This window comes from Rhinoderma darwinii, chromosome 4 (assembly GCF_050947455.1).
Source record: "Rhinoderma darwinii isolate aRhiDar2 chromosome 4, aRhiDar2.hap1, whole genome shotgun sequence".
In the NCBI taxonomy this organism is placed as follows: Eukaryota; Metazoa; Chordata; class Amphibia; order Anura; family Rhinodermatidae; genus Rhinoderma; species Rhinoderma darwinii.
The window spans coordinates 321,582,205-321,596,494 of NC_134690.1; the positions used below are offsets into that span (position 1 = coordinate 321,582,205).

Below are 14,290 nucleotides of genomic sequence, written 5' to 3' on the forward strand. Positions count from 1 at the left end.
ATGAACATCCTAAAGCACTGCTATGGAGAAATGCTAGAGGCCCTACGACAATCCGTCCCCAAGGCTTCCCAGGCTGCCCAGAAGGTAATACACAAGACCATCCGTGTACTGGCTGCCCAACAGCGATTCACCAACGCCAGAGGAGAGATCTGCAGAGCTTGCATCAAGGACCACCATCCAGTAACCCTAAAACCTGGCACAGAAACACTGCTATGGTGTCGGGCCCGTTCAGGCCTACAAGGACTTGACTACCAAGCCCTAGTGGAACCAATACCACTAGATGAACATCCAATGGTTATGGCTGCCCGAAGTTTAGTGACTGTGGTCGAAGGGAAAGTACCCATCCGTCTTCTCAACTTAGGAGACCATTCAGTAACCCTGAGGAAGTACTACCCTGTAGCACAGCTGTCCCAACTCAGTGTGCAAGACCTGGTGGACATTCCAACTGTCACCGCTAAACAGGCTGCACAGCAACTAAAGACGTCAGAAGAAGCACCAGTAACACCCTGGTGGGGAGAAATCCATGTGGGAACTGCAACAACACCTGCCTACCAGATCCAAGGAGTACTTGAAGTGGCTCAGGATAACCATGAAGCCTTCAGTAAGCATCCTCTGGACCATGGGAGAGCAAAAGACATTGAGCACACTATTCCCACTGGTACTCATCCTCCCATTAAGGAAAGACACAGGCCTATACCACCTGCCCTATACCAAGACGTGAAGCAGATGGTCCACGACATGAAAGAGGCTAAAGTCATCCAAGAAAGTCACAGCCCCTGGGCTGCACCACTAGTTCTTGTCAGGAAGAAAGATGGCAACCTTCGCTTCTGTGTGGATTACAGAAAAATTAATAACATTACCCACAAGGATGCCTATCCTCTTCCAAGGATTGAAGAATCTCTGACAGCCCTGGGATCAGCTGCCTACTTCTCTACACTGGATCTCACAAGTGGTTACTGGCAAGTACCAATGTCTCCAGCTGATAGGGAGAAGACAGCCTTCACCACCTCAATGGGCTTATTTGAGTTCAATTGCATGCCCTTCGGACTGTGCAATGCTCCTGGAACATTCCAAAGGCTGATGGAAAGATGCCTAGGTCACAGGAACTTTGAGACTGTGCTCCTATACCTGGATGACGTCATAGTCTACTCCAAGTCCTATGAAGATCATCTCAAGCATCTAGCTGAAGTGTTCCAGGTCCTAACCAAAAATGGCTTAAAAATCAAACCCTCCAAGTGTCACCTCCTCCAACCTCAAGTCCAGTACTTGGGACATATAGTGAGCGCAGTAGGCATAAAGCCAGATCCTGAGAAGATAGCTGCTGTCCACAGTTGGCCTACACCTACCACTGTGAAGGAAGTAAGAAGCTTTCTCGGATTTGCCGGGTACTACCGGAGATTCATTCCTCATTTTGCCCGCATCGCTGAACCGCTACAAGAACTCTTGAGGGGGCACCCTAAAGAACACTTGAAGAGGAGAATTCCCATTAACTGGAAAGAAGAACAAGAAATTGCCTTCCAGTTACTAAAAAGATTATTGACTGAACCACCCATTCTGGGCTACTCAGATTACAGCCTGCCCTTCCATCTTTACACAGATGCAAGCAACCAAGGACTTGGTGCAGTGCTGGCCCAACAACAAGGAGACAAAGAAAGAGTGATCGCCTATGCAAGTAGAGCACTCAAAGGAGCTGAAAGAAACGATCAGAACTATAGTTCCTTCAAGCTGGAGTTCCTTGCATTGGTCTGGGCCGTCACAGAGAAGTTTAAGGACTACCTTGCCGCTTCTTCCTTCACTGTCTTCACAGATAACAACCCGCTAGCACACCTGAACACCGCAAGGCTGGGAGCCTTAGAACAGAGATGGGCTTCACGATTAGCAAATTACAACTTCGTGGTCAAATACAGAACAGGCAAGTCCAACATCAATGCGGATGCCTTGTCCCGCCTGCCTACAGGAGAAGACCCGGAGAATCCTGATGATGACAACCACAAAGAGGAAGTAGAGATGCCTGCATTCTACAACCGCTTTGCAGATCCTGATGCTATCAACAACAAAACCCAGGTACATTGTTCTTCCCAACAGGCCAAGAAGCAGTCACCAGAACAAGAACAATGGGCCCTGTTGCAAGCTGAGAGCAGAGTGATTGGAGATATCCTAGACTACCTGGATACCAAAAAAATACCCATTAGAATCCGCCGAGGCAACACAGACCCAGAACTACTTCGCCTTTGGAGACAAAGGAAACGTCTCTTTGAAGAGAATGGTCTGCTGCTGAGGAAAGTGCTGGATCCCATCACCAGTAATCGGCTGCACCAAATTGTCATCCCAAGGAGAGATGCCAAAGTTGTCCTTGAGGCATACCACAACAAGTCTGGACACTTTGGAGTTCAAAAGACAGAAGCTACAATTCGCAGAAGATTCTATTGGATCGGAATTAGAGGTGATGTCGAGAAATGGTGTCAAGAATGTACTGCTTGTGCCTTAGCAAGAGGAGAGAAGCCAAACCAAAAGGCCCCTCTGCATCCTATCGTGAGTCATCGACCGCTGGAGATCGTGGCCATCGACCATGTGAAAATGGAGCCAAGTAGAACAGGATACACCTATGCCATGACCATCATTGACCATTACACCAAATTCACAGTCGCAGTACCAGTAAAGGACTTGACAGCAAAGACCACCGCTGCAGTCTTCCTAAAAACTTTCCTTCTACCCTATGGCTGTCCTGAGAAGATTTTGACAGATAGAGGTTCTGCATTTGAATCCCAACTATTTCAGGAACTTTGTCAGCTGTACAACTGTAAGAAACTAAGAACAACCGCTTACCATCCCCAAGGAAATGGGTTGTGTGAGAAGATGAACCAGATTCTGATTGAGATGCTCAGAACTTTACCGCCTCATCAGAGAGCTGTCTGGCCAAATCATTTGCCTGAGTTGGTGTACATCTACAACAACACTATGCAAGCCTCCACAGGTTACACCCCATACTTCCTATTGTTCGGAAGACAAGGAAAGCTGCCTTCAGACATTTCATTGAATGTGTCCGTTCCAGATGACTTGAACCCTCTACCAACCACAGAGTGGGTGAGTGAACACCAAAGACGCATGGCTGATGCAAATGAAATTGTTGAAGCTAGGATGGAAGAAGCGAGAAAGAAGCAACAACATGATTATGACCAACATGCTAATGCTAAACCCTTTCAAGTTGGAGACCTTGTCTGGTTGAAAAACTTTCAAAGAACCAGCAAATTGGACACTAAGTGGGAAAGAATCCCTTATACCATCAAGGCTGTCCCATACCAAGGAACAGATATCTATGAGATCCAAAGAGATGGTAAACAACCGCAAATTGTCCACCGTAACAGGCTTAAACTGTGCCTACAAGATCAACAGTTGCCTACCATTGAACAGGAAATATCAATTGAAGAACCAGTTGCAATTGATCTACCAGAAGTAACTGAAGCTATTGAAGCAACAACTACTGAGTCCTCAACTCAAGAGCAACACTTGGACATAAAGAACCCACTGAGTTGGTGGTTTACCCCAATTTTGTCATTCCTTGCACCTGATCCTACACCTACAGTGTCTACAACTCACACAGAGGACAGATCACATCATGTACCTGCTGTTGTTGTACCTGAACCTGTCAGGAGATCAGAGAGAACCACTAAAGGAGTGAAACCAGTTCGCTATAGGGATTGAATATAATTGCAAGTAGGGAACAAGAAAGACTCTTATGTTCTAGAGCCCCTTCTTCATTTCTTCATTTATTCCTATCCAAGTTAGGCCGAAGCCTACCAACCCTTGTTACGTTCAAGAGGGAATATCCCCATAGACTCTGACGTACCAGAGCCCCTCATATCCTAAGTGCCATAAACTGTTGGACACTGCCGCTCATCTTGACTTGAGACTTCTGCCCCTCATCTTCCAACTGTTACAGAAGAAATCTTCGCCCCTATTCCCCCTTCGTGAGTCAAGAATACAGGAATACAATGTTATTAAGATGTTTGCATTTCATGTTAACCCTTTTTACATCTTTTAGGCTGTTCATATCCAAGAAAACGACGAGGACGTCTTGTCTTAAGTCCGGGAGTATGCAGCATCCCAGAAGATACCCTTCTGGTTCCCTGTTATTTGTATGTCATGCATTGTATGTGTTTTACATGTCTTTATTATTTTTCACACAGTGTGCTGTTCACCAGCTGAAGAGAAGGATGAAGGTATCAGTGGGGAGCCACTAGAGGGTGCATTGTACATCTAGCATTGTTTGAAAAGGGGGTGGAGCCTGGCTACAGCCCTAGAGCCTCACTCTGACTCTGTCTCACAGTCTACACAGAGGAGTCGGGTCGTGTCTGTGAGGAGACAGACATGTCTGCTAGCTGCTCTGACACAGCAGATTAATACAATCCTTTCAACTGGCAACAGGTCTCAGCACCTGCAGCCCAATGCAAGAGGAGGAACAGTAAGGAGATTGTAACCAGCATATCATCTCTATCATCACCACAGCAAGTATTATTTAGCTGAAAAGCTGTCTGTCTGTTTCTGAGGAGAAGTCTATATAATATTGGGCCTCAGAACTCCTGCTGGCGCTGTTACCGGTTCTGCCGCACGCCACAATTAATATAAGAAGTGTCTATCAAGTCACTCAACTACAACCCTCATCACTGAGAAAAGTGAGTTCATTTATTACACACGCTGCTGGAAAAGTGAATGATTTCTAGATATAGCTGGACAATTGAAACCCTCATTGGTCACCCACTGGTCCCTTCTTCCCCTCAACTGTTGAAGTGGACAGAAGATAACGTGCCTCCATTTTGGAAGACTATAAAGTTCTTCAGTAAACGTGAGTTATTCAAATCCCCTGTGTCGTCTGGTCCCTGCACTGCATAACATCAAGGGCACCCCACATACCACCTAGCCAGGCGCACACATACTACTACCACCATCACGGGAGTTGCTACGGGGGAAAAGACTATTACCACCATCATCCATAGTGCAGCCCCCCTGTCACTGTGCCAGCCCGAGAAGGAGCGAGGGAGGAGAGGTAGAGATTCCTACAGATACCTCAGGCCATACACCGTGCACTTCACTACTGCTCCCATCCTCCTGGGAAGCTCTTCCTCGTGGTTGCTGCACAAGGGGCTGAGTGGCGCTACCTACAAGGGGCTGTGTGGCACTACCTACAGGGGGAATCTGTGAGTGGTGGGCTGATGGTCATTTTACTGTGAGTGGGGGGCTGATGGTCATTTTACTGTGAGTGGCGGGCTGATGGTCTTTAAGTGGTTTCCGCCTCTGACCTCCAATTGAAATTAATAGGAGGCAGAAAATACCTGCGCCGCTCGTTTGTAGCTTTTTTCCTGCGTCTTTTGCATTCGTTTCAACGGCTTAAGAAAAAACTCAAAAAAAAAAAGGTCAAACAACGCTGTCACTTCCTGAAGGAACTTTGAGGCAGATTTTTTTTGCCTTACAAAAAACGTGTGTGAATATACCCTACAAGTGTAGTTGTGCTGCTCATAGGCGTAATGTTATAGACTGAGATTTGTGACGTTATTTTCTATGCAAGTAATTAGTGCTCCAGGTGCCATCTAGTGGCCAGTGTTAGTAATTTCCTCCTTTGTAATTTCTTGTTTTCCCCACCCATGAGAAGGTGAAAAGCATTCTGGGAAGAAGAAGGGCAGTCTCTTCTATATCTGCTCAGAGAGAGGACCATTTTGATTCATTCCATCCTTCTTGTCAAAGTATAGTCGGTAAGCAGATAGATGGTTTATATTACTGGCTATCAGCAGCCACAGGAATACTGTTAGGATAGTATTCATTCTGTTACATGGGACTGTAATATATCAGTTGGTGTAGTTGTGAAGCTCGGCCTAGCCTCATGGTCAGCCATGTATGGTCCTATACTGTATTTGTACTGCCATACACTGTTCATACTGTACTATAACTGTTATCTCTACTGTTTATTTGTATATAGGCTTAATATATGTCAGCCTGTTACCTGTATATGTAGTACATTTATTCAATGTGCCGTGTTCTTATGTATTGCTGTAATCTAATGGCATGTATATTCTTGTTTGTTCCTCAGTTTTACCCTAATCCTACGACCAGTTAATAAAGCTACAGACTTTCAACCAGTCTCATTTATTGGCTAGTAGGAAGGTGTTTATCTGCCTGTCGAGCTCCACATAGACCCCGGGGGTGCGTGAAGTGGGGGCAGGACAGTAGTGCTTGTTTTTAGCCCTTTTCTGTCTTTCTCGAAACAATTTTTGGTAGGGGTGCCCTGAGGAAATTTTATTTTTCCAGTGCTGCCTCGAGTCCGAAAAGGTTGGGAAATTCTGTACTAGGCTACAGGATCACGCTGGCCTATGCAAGGATCCCGTCGTGGAGCAGCTCAGTTCGTCGTAGGAACGGGGCCTAGGTGAGTACAATTTTTGTTTTTCTTTGGGGGCACTTTCTGCAAGGGGGAGGTGGGGGACTGTATGGCATGATCTACAAGGAGGAGGTGGGGGATTATGGCACTGTCTACAGGGAGGCTGTATGGTAAAATCTATAGGGGGCACTATACTGTGTGGGGGCCATTAAGCGGACATTATACTGTGTAGGGGTACTACAGGGGCATACTAATATGGACATAATTAGAGGACAAAATACTGTGTCCTTGAAGGGGTTGTAATATATTATTAAATATTATTATTATATTGTATGGGGTCACTAAAGGGGCATTATAATTTAGTTTATGGGACATTTTTTTTAATGATGGGGTGGGGCGCCGAAAGATCGTTTAGAACGGGGCACCATCTATCCTAAGGCCGGCCCTGCGTACAGTAACACCCATATGCAGGAAGGGATTAAATAGAGAAGTACTGTATATTTCAACATAAAATAACATTTTTTTAAAATGTTCTTTGACTACTGGAATCCCTGGTTATCATTGCTTTTAGTGAGAGAGTATAGGGTAATAATAATTTGCTGATTGTCCTTTTTTTTTTTTCTTCTCTCTTGTTTCCACAAGGGTGTGGATGGGGCTTTGCTATGGTTTAAATACATCTGTTATATTTATGTATTTTTTGGAATGATTGTTGACATGATTGTTGATGAATATTATAATGCTTGTCACTAATGTCATGATGGTATCCTCATAAGATATATATAGGAAAAAATGATTACAGTGTTCATACAAGAACATACACTATAAACAATGTAAAATCACAAAATACAGCTTAGTGCTCATAAACATAAGTGACTTATTCATCATTATCAATTATACATGATCAGATGTGCAATATGCTCAAAATAGATTAGTGGTTATTAATAAATAAAAGATGATCGTTTAATGATACCTTATTGACACCTCATAATTTAGAATTTGCTTGTAGCATGCAATTTATCAGCGGAACTGTAGTTTTCCAAAAATATTTTTTTTAAATTAATGGCAGATATAGTGTAAATATTAAAGTGCAAAGCAGGTACCTACAGCAGTCCATGTACCAACTGTTCTATTTTTATATTTAAAAAAAAAAAGAGAAAAACTGTAAATTTGCTAAAGTACAGAAAAATATTTTGGAAGTTTTTTTTTGTTGTTGTTTAGATGACTTGTTGACGTTGGCGTAACTATGGTCGTAGCAGCCATAGCAGCTGTAATTGGGCCCAGAGGGTAAGGGGGCCCTGTCTTTTGTAGCTATACCCCTTGCTTGGTAAATCAGAACATCGCACCATACAGGCATTGAGTTTGTCATGACTTGCTTGAAACAAGAATGAGACCTCAAGCAAGTACAGTTCGGCAAGTGGGAGATAGGTCCATCCCTAAATCCTAAGGGGAAAAAGGATGATTTTCAGTATTTACCCAGAAATCCATAAAATTGCATTAAAGCTTTTTTTCTACATGTTTCGCAATCTAATTTAGCTAGAAGCTGATTACAGAGTGTCGCGATCCTGGTACTCAGGGCTTACAGCTGTAATCTGTGGGCAAGCTACCACATGTAAAATAAGCTTTTTTTAAATGAAATTAATGGGTTTTCCATGTATGCACAGGCGTGCTATTAGGCTGGCGTACTTTGAAACAGTAGAAACGTGCACTGCAACTAGTATGAAGCTGAGTCTAAGGTATTCGCATATTCTTCACCAGGGACCTCCGCAACGAGGTTTGGACTTCACCGGTCTAATCCAAAAGGTCACAGTCCTCAGAATTTCAAGCTAGAGGTTAAACTGATAAAAAGATGGCTACAAATCCAAGGGATGAGGCAGAGTCCAGATACAAATTACAGGGTCAAAATACAGGCAGGCTAAAGATTCAATACAGGCTAAAGAAAGCATCCAGGAATTGCAACTGATACTCATGCTGCCAGAAATAAATTTGTGTCCAGTTGCCATAGTAACTGGAAGTTAAGAGCGATGGCGTAATCACCGTGCGCCAGTTGCCATGGCAACATGGCATACTCACTGACAGCACAGAGAGGAGCATCGCTGGAGTGGGGAGAGGTAGGTAACACATGCTCTTCCAGAGCTTTGTAGGTGCTCTCCATCACCTATGTTCTTAATAGGTTGTTTGAAAATTGGTATTCCAGTCAATTTCTTAAATGTTAGGAATCACAAATTTTATTATTTGTCTAGAGATTCTTCATTCATCACCACATTAATACCTTTTAGTAAGTTAAGCAGTATTTCATAGAAACATGTCTATCCTACAAGAAAGTGTTAGTTCAGCAAGGTTTTTGCTGTCATGAATGAACTCTCGTATGTCAGATCTAGTGTGGGACAAATTTCACAGACCTACTACTATTGGTCAAGCCAATATGTGATATATAAGAGATGGATAGCTACACTTTAATATAATATACTACTATACTTAGTGTTTTCATTTCTCACCAAACAATAATATCTCCATACATTATATACTGTACAGCAAATGGACATCTTGAAAATGGTGAGGCCAAAACAAAACACAAAATATTTTAGATAGATGCATGACTTTTCATTATATAGGGATTAGTTAGTTACATTATAACCAAGGAGTGAAGGCTAGCCCGTCTGGTCCGATCCTACAGAAGAGATACTGTAGCACAAATTGCTGAACTAGTTAAAAGGGTTTTCCAGCTTCTGACAACTGATGACCCATCCACCAGATAGGTCATCAGTGCATGATCTGTGGGGGTCCAACACCCGGGCCCCGCACTGATCAGCTGGTCCGGTGCCTCCGTGCACCGGACGTACAAGCCGGAAGCAGTTAACTCTGGCCATGGATAAGCAGCCGAGCTGCAGTACGGCCGCTATGCTATGTACGGAGCTAACTGCTTCCGGGCTCCTTACATAACATTATGTGCCTCAACAGACCCGCACCGATGACATACACCCGCAACGAGTTGTCAGAAGGTGGACAACCCCTTTAACCCCTTCCCGACATTTGACGTATCCATACGCCAAAGTCGGGTAGGGGAAGTATGGAGCGGGCTCACGGAGTGAACCCGCTCCATATGATGCCAGTGTCGGCTGTTTGTTACAACCAACACTTCAGAGTAACGAGCGGCAACGCGCTCGAGCGCGATCCTGCTAGTTTAACTCGTTAAGTGCCGCGGTCAATAGCGACCGCAGCATTTAAATCGTTAGAAAGAAGGGGTGACACCCTCTAACAGCTCATCGCGCCCCCCGCAACGCAATCGCGGGGGGGCTATGGTTGCTATGGCTGCCTGGGGGCCTAATGAAGTCTTTGTGCACCTATTATGCACTGCCTCCGGCAGGGCTTAATAGATGCCTGGCAGAATCATGATATACTGCAATACATTCGATCGCTGGTTGAAGTCCCCTAGGGGGACTAATAAAAAAAGTAAAAATGAGTTAAATAAAGGTGTTTTTTTTGTGTAAAAAAAAATAAAAAATATTAAAAGTTCAAAAAACCCCCCTTTTCCCATTTCCCCCATAGAGCATAGTAAAAAAAAACATAATTGGTATCGCCGCGTCTGTAAAAGTCTCAACTATTACAATATATCATTATTTAACCCGCACGGTGAACGGCGAAAAAAAAAATTGTAAACTCCAGAATCTCTATTTTTTTGGTCACCTAATCTCCCACAAAAAATTAAATAAAAAGTGATGAAACTGTCGAATTTACACCAAAATGGTATTATTAAAAACTACAGCTTATCCCTCAAAAAATAAGCCCTCATACTATTTAATCGACGGAAAAATAAAAACGTTATGGCTCTCGGAATTTGGTGACACAAAATAAATTTTCTTTTTTACACTTAGGTTTTTACTTGTAATGTCAGGGATCATTAGCCTGTATATTGCTTGCAAACACATTATTACTTTATATGAAGTAAATATCTGTATATTCCACAAAGAACTTGAATGAAACAAGATGGAGCCTGCATCAGGAATACGCCTATGGAGACACCGCCCCTGGAATGCAAGAGGAGTGTACAGATGAACTTACAGCTGAATAGAGCCAATAGGGCTTAAGCACGTTCCACATCTTTAAGGAGGAGATTTGTAAATTCTTTGTTCAATAAAGCTCAGTTGTACTTCCTGTCTTACTGAGGGAGGATCTCTACCAACATTTGTCTGTCTGGTACATGTCTTCCATGCATGCCCTCAGTTTCCAATTTACAGAGGTGGCTATTCGGTGTGGAATAACAGGGAGAAGGAAGTTACCCTGACAGTAAAAGTAGTAAAATATAGTAAAAACTATATATATTTGGTATCGCCGTAATCATCTTCACCCACAAAATAAAGTTAACATGTTGTTTTAATTGCATAGTGAATTCCGTAAAAACGTCGCGCAAAAACACATGGAGGAATCGCTGTTTTTTTCATTTTCTACCCCACAAATAATTTTTTTCCCATTTCTTAGTACATTATATGGCAAAATAAATGGTGCTACGAAACACTACAATTCGTCCCGCAAAAATCAAGCCCTCATAGTGCTATATCGACGGAAAAATAAAGACGTTATGGCTTTTGGAATGTGGGGAGGAAAGAATGAAAATCTGAAAAAGGGCTGCGGCGGAAGGGGTTAATGCTGGTTATGATAGAAAGGTGTCAGAACACATAGTGCATAGCAGCTAGCAGCCGCAGAAGGGTCCCTGTCCACCACAAAAGACCATGGAGCAATGGAAGAAGGTGGCCTAGTCTGATAAGTCACATTTTCTTTACTTCATGCACATGAACAGGTACATGTGCATTGCTTACCTGGGAAAGAGATTACACCAGGATGCACTATGGGAAGAATGCAAACCAGCAGAGGCAGTAGGATGCTCTGGGCAATGTTTTGCTGGGCAACCTTGGATCCTGGCATTCATGGGGATGTTACTTTGACATGTACCACCTACCTAAACATTTTTGAAGACCAAGTACACCCCTTAATGTCAATATTATTCCCTAATGTCAGTGGTCTTTTTCAGCAGGATAATGCGCCCATCTAAATTGCAAAAATCATTCAGGAATGGCTTGTGGAAGAGGATAAAGAGTGCAAGGTGTTGACGTGGCCTCCAATTATACCAGATCTCAATTCCAATCGAGCATCTGTAGGATGTGCTGGTAATAAAATAAGTCTGATCCATGGAGGCCCTAACTTGCAACTTACAGGATCGGCTGCTATCTTCTTGTTGCCAGATACACAGGACACATTCAGAGGGTTTGTGGAGTCCATGCCTCGAGGAGTCAGAGTTGTTTTGGAACGATATAATATTAGGCAGATTGTCTTAATGTTATGACTGAGCAGTGTGTTTTAAAGTCTAGGTTGTTACACTTAAAAGGCATAACAAATATATTGGAGTTATTTTGTTATATGCATTTATGTAAAATATATTTAATTTAAACCATGTGTTTTACTTGATACTCGTCTGCATTTTTTTTTATAAAAAAAAAAACCATAACACTTCTGCCTGTCAGCATAGTGTGTCTGCGGATAGAAATAACCACAGGTGCATATTATGGTCTACCACAAGTATGCCCTAATAGGCATATACAAGAAAAAGCCCTGAAGACCTGTTTCCATGATGACGACGACCCAGTGATTAAGCCGAGAGGACCGGCAGTCACCATTACAAGGGGGCTGCGTCTCTTGTACGCAGGGCCGTCATCAGGGCAGTACTATTGGCATTCCTGTCAGGGGCCCGGCCACATGGCTGAAGAAAAGGGGCCCGCCCGGCTGTCGTCACCCCCCCCCCCCGGACTTTCGCCCCCCCCTCGCAAACCTCGCAGGCTCCCCGTCACAAAGCTCATGCCCCCCCCCCCCCATCGCAACGCTGAAGGACCCCCTGCAGACCTGTTGTAACTTCCCAAACTGGACGGGAAAGAAGCAGCATGTAAGCAGAAGCTCCGTGTGGAGATCCTGCCACCCAGCCAGCTCCTTCTCTACACAGCCGACTGGACCTGCAGGCTGGTGAGTGTTTCCCCCCTCTGTATCCAGCTTCCGATTCCTATAGATAAAGTAGGCAAATGCCCTATGAATCAAATAAAATGTAAATTATACTGTAGTAGAAGAGTCACACTAGGTGTACACCACCAATGATAATGTCAAAATTTACTAAGGGGAAAGGGGGAAAATGTGTGTGACTTAAAGCGATAAGGACAAATAAAAAAGTTTTATTATTAATGTTGATTCAAATCCAATGTATTGTAACCGAGGAGTGCAGATGTCCCCTATTTCTGCACTCTGGACCGATACGTCCGTGTATAACAAGAGCCTGTTTTAAGAGGAGCCCCGTATATCTGTTGTGCCCCCTACCCTTTAACTCTGTACAGAAAATTTAGATGCTATCTCTTCAGTTCCTGTATATAAAATAGACTGCACTAGTGCTATTGTATAAATAGTGGTCCATTATATAAACACGGATGCTATGTAAGTACAAAGCCTATGTCATGTTAACTGTTTATATAGATCGCTAAGTCCGGTGCTGAATCATGCACAGTGGACGTACGACTGGTGTCTGCTATGAAGCCAGGTCTCTTCACCGGGCTGTGAAATAAAGCCCAGCAGTGGAGAGGCCCCACTGAACAGTGATCGGATGCACCGCAATCACAAATGTCGTCCATGTTCGGACCTGCATAGGAACAAGCAGATGACGTACCTCGCGACAGATGACAACTAGCTAACCGCCCGCACTATTGTGAGAAGGTGGCCAGAAAATAGTTAGGAGAAAACCAAAAGAACTCTGGTAAGAGATGACCTAAATGCAATCACAAGTACATACATATACTCAAAATTAAATGTTATATTATGATCACCATGCTGGTCAGTCCACAAAATTGTTAATCGGAGCATAAATACTTACTTAAATGTTATGATGCAGCAAGATACCTTTTAGGCTATATCACAATGATTATATCAAGAAATTATTGATATGGAAAAAATTTTTGTATTTTTCAATAGATTTATTATGTGATATTTGAAGATTGGATAAATGAATCCATTATGGAGATTTGTAAGTAGCAAAATAAAATAATTACAAAAAGCAGCCAAAGTTAAAACTTTCATTTAGACCGTATGGATTGACGGAGTTCATGCGGAAAATCCACTGGCTCTCTCGTCTCAGGAGAGCCGCATCCATACTACCACCCCTAATGCCCAGGCTCATCTTGCAGTGGTCCAGTCCAAATTATGTCACTTCTTAAAATGTCTGGCTATCGGGGTAGGGGTGAAGGGTTTATTGCAAACTTTGCTGTCAAGCTCATTTCTGTCGAAGTTGATAATGGATCCTACGTGTTCCCTATAACGAACCCTGAGTTCCCTTGTAGTCTTACCCACATACTTTAAGCCACACGGACATTCCAGTCATATATTGTCTATAATTGATAATGGATCCTACGTGTTCCCTAATACGAACCCTGAGTTCCCTTGTAGTCTTACCCACATACTTTAAGCCATATGGACATTCCAGTCATATATTGGGCTAATAATTGATGGGTGACAGCTGGACGCATACTGGCCCATTAAGGCCGTGCTCGCGCGGGCCCTGCGGGAATCAGTCCGAGGACCCGGAGGTGAGTGCCGGCATCTCCCTGGAGGGAGCTGACGCCGTGAAGAGAGATGGCCGGGGCCGTCAAGGGGTAAGTCTGAACGACGACCCCCGGCCATAGACGTTACACATGGTGATCATAATATAACATTTAATTTTGAGTATATGTATGTACTTGTGATTGCATTTAGGTCATCTCTTACCAGAGTTCTTTTGGTTTTCTCCTAACTATTTTCTGGCCACCTTCTCACAATAGTGCGGGCGGTTAGCTAGTTGTCATCTGTCGCGAGGTACGTCATCTGCTTGTTCCTATGCAGGTCCGAACATGGACGACATTT

The 14,290-nt window shown here is 43.5% G+C and overlaps 1 long non-coding RNA gene across 1 annotated transcript in view; it reads left to right on the forward strand.

Moving 5' to 3' along the window:
• The first annotated feature begins 5,631 nt into the window (after nt 1-5,631).
• The window catches only part of LOC142761229 (uncharacterized), a 64,736-nt gene continuing 56,077 nt past the window's right edge, over nt 5,632-14,290 (forward strand). The window contains exon 1 of the long non-coding RNA XR_012883568.1: nt 5,632-5,747. This is a non-coding gene — a long non-coding RNA (uncharacterized LOC142761229). The remainder of the gene's footprint in view (nt 5,748-14,290) is intronic.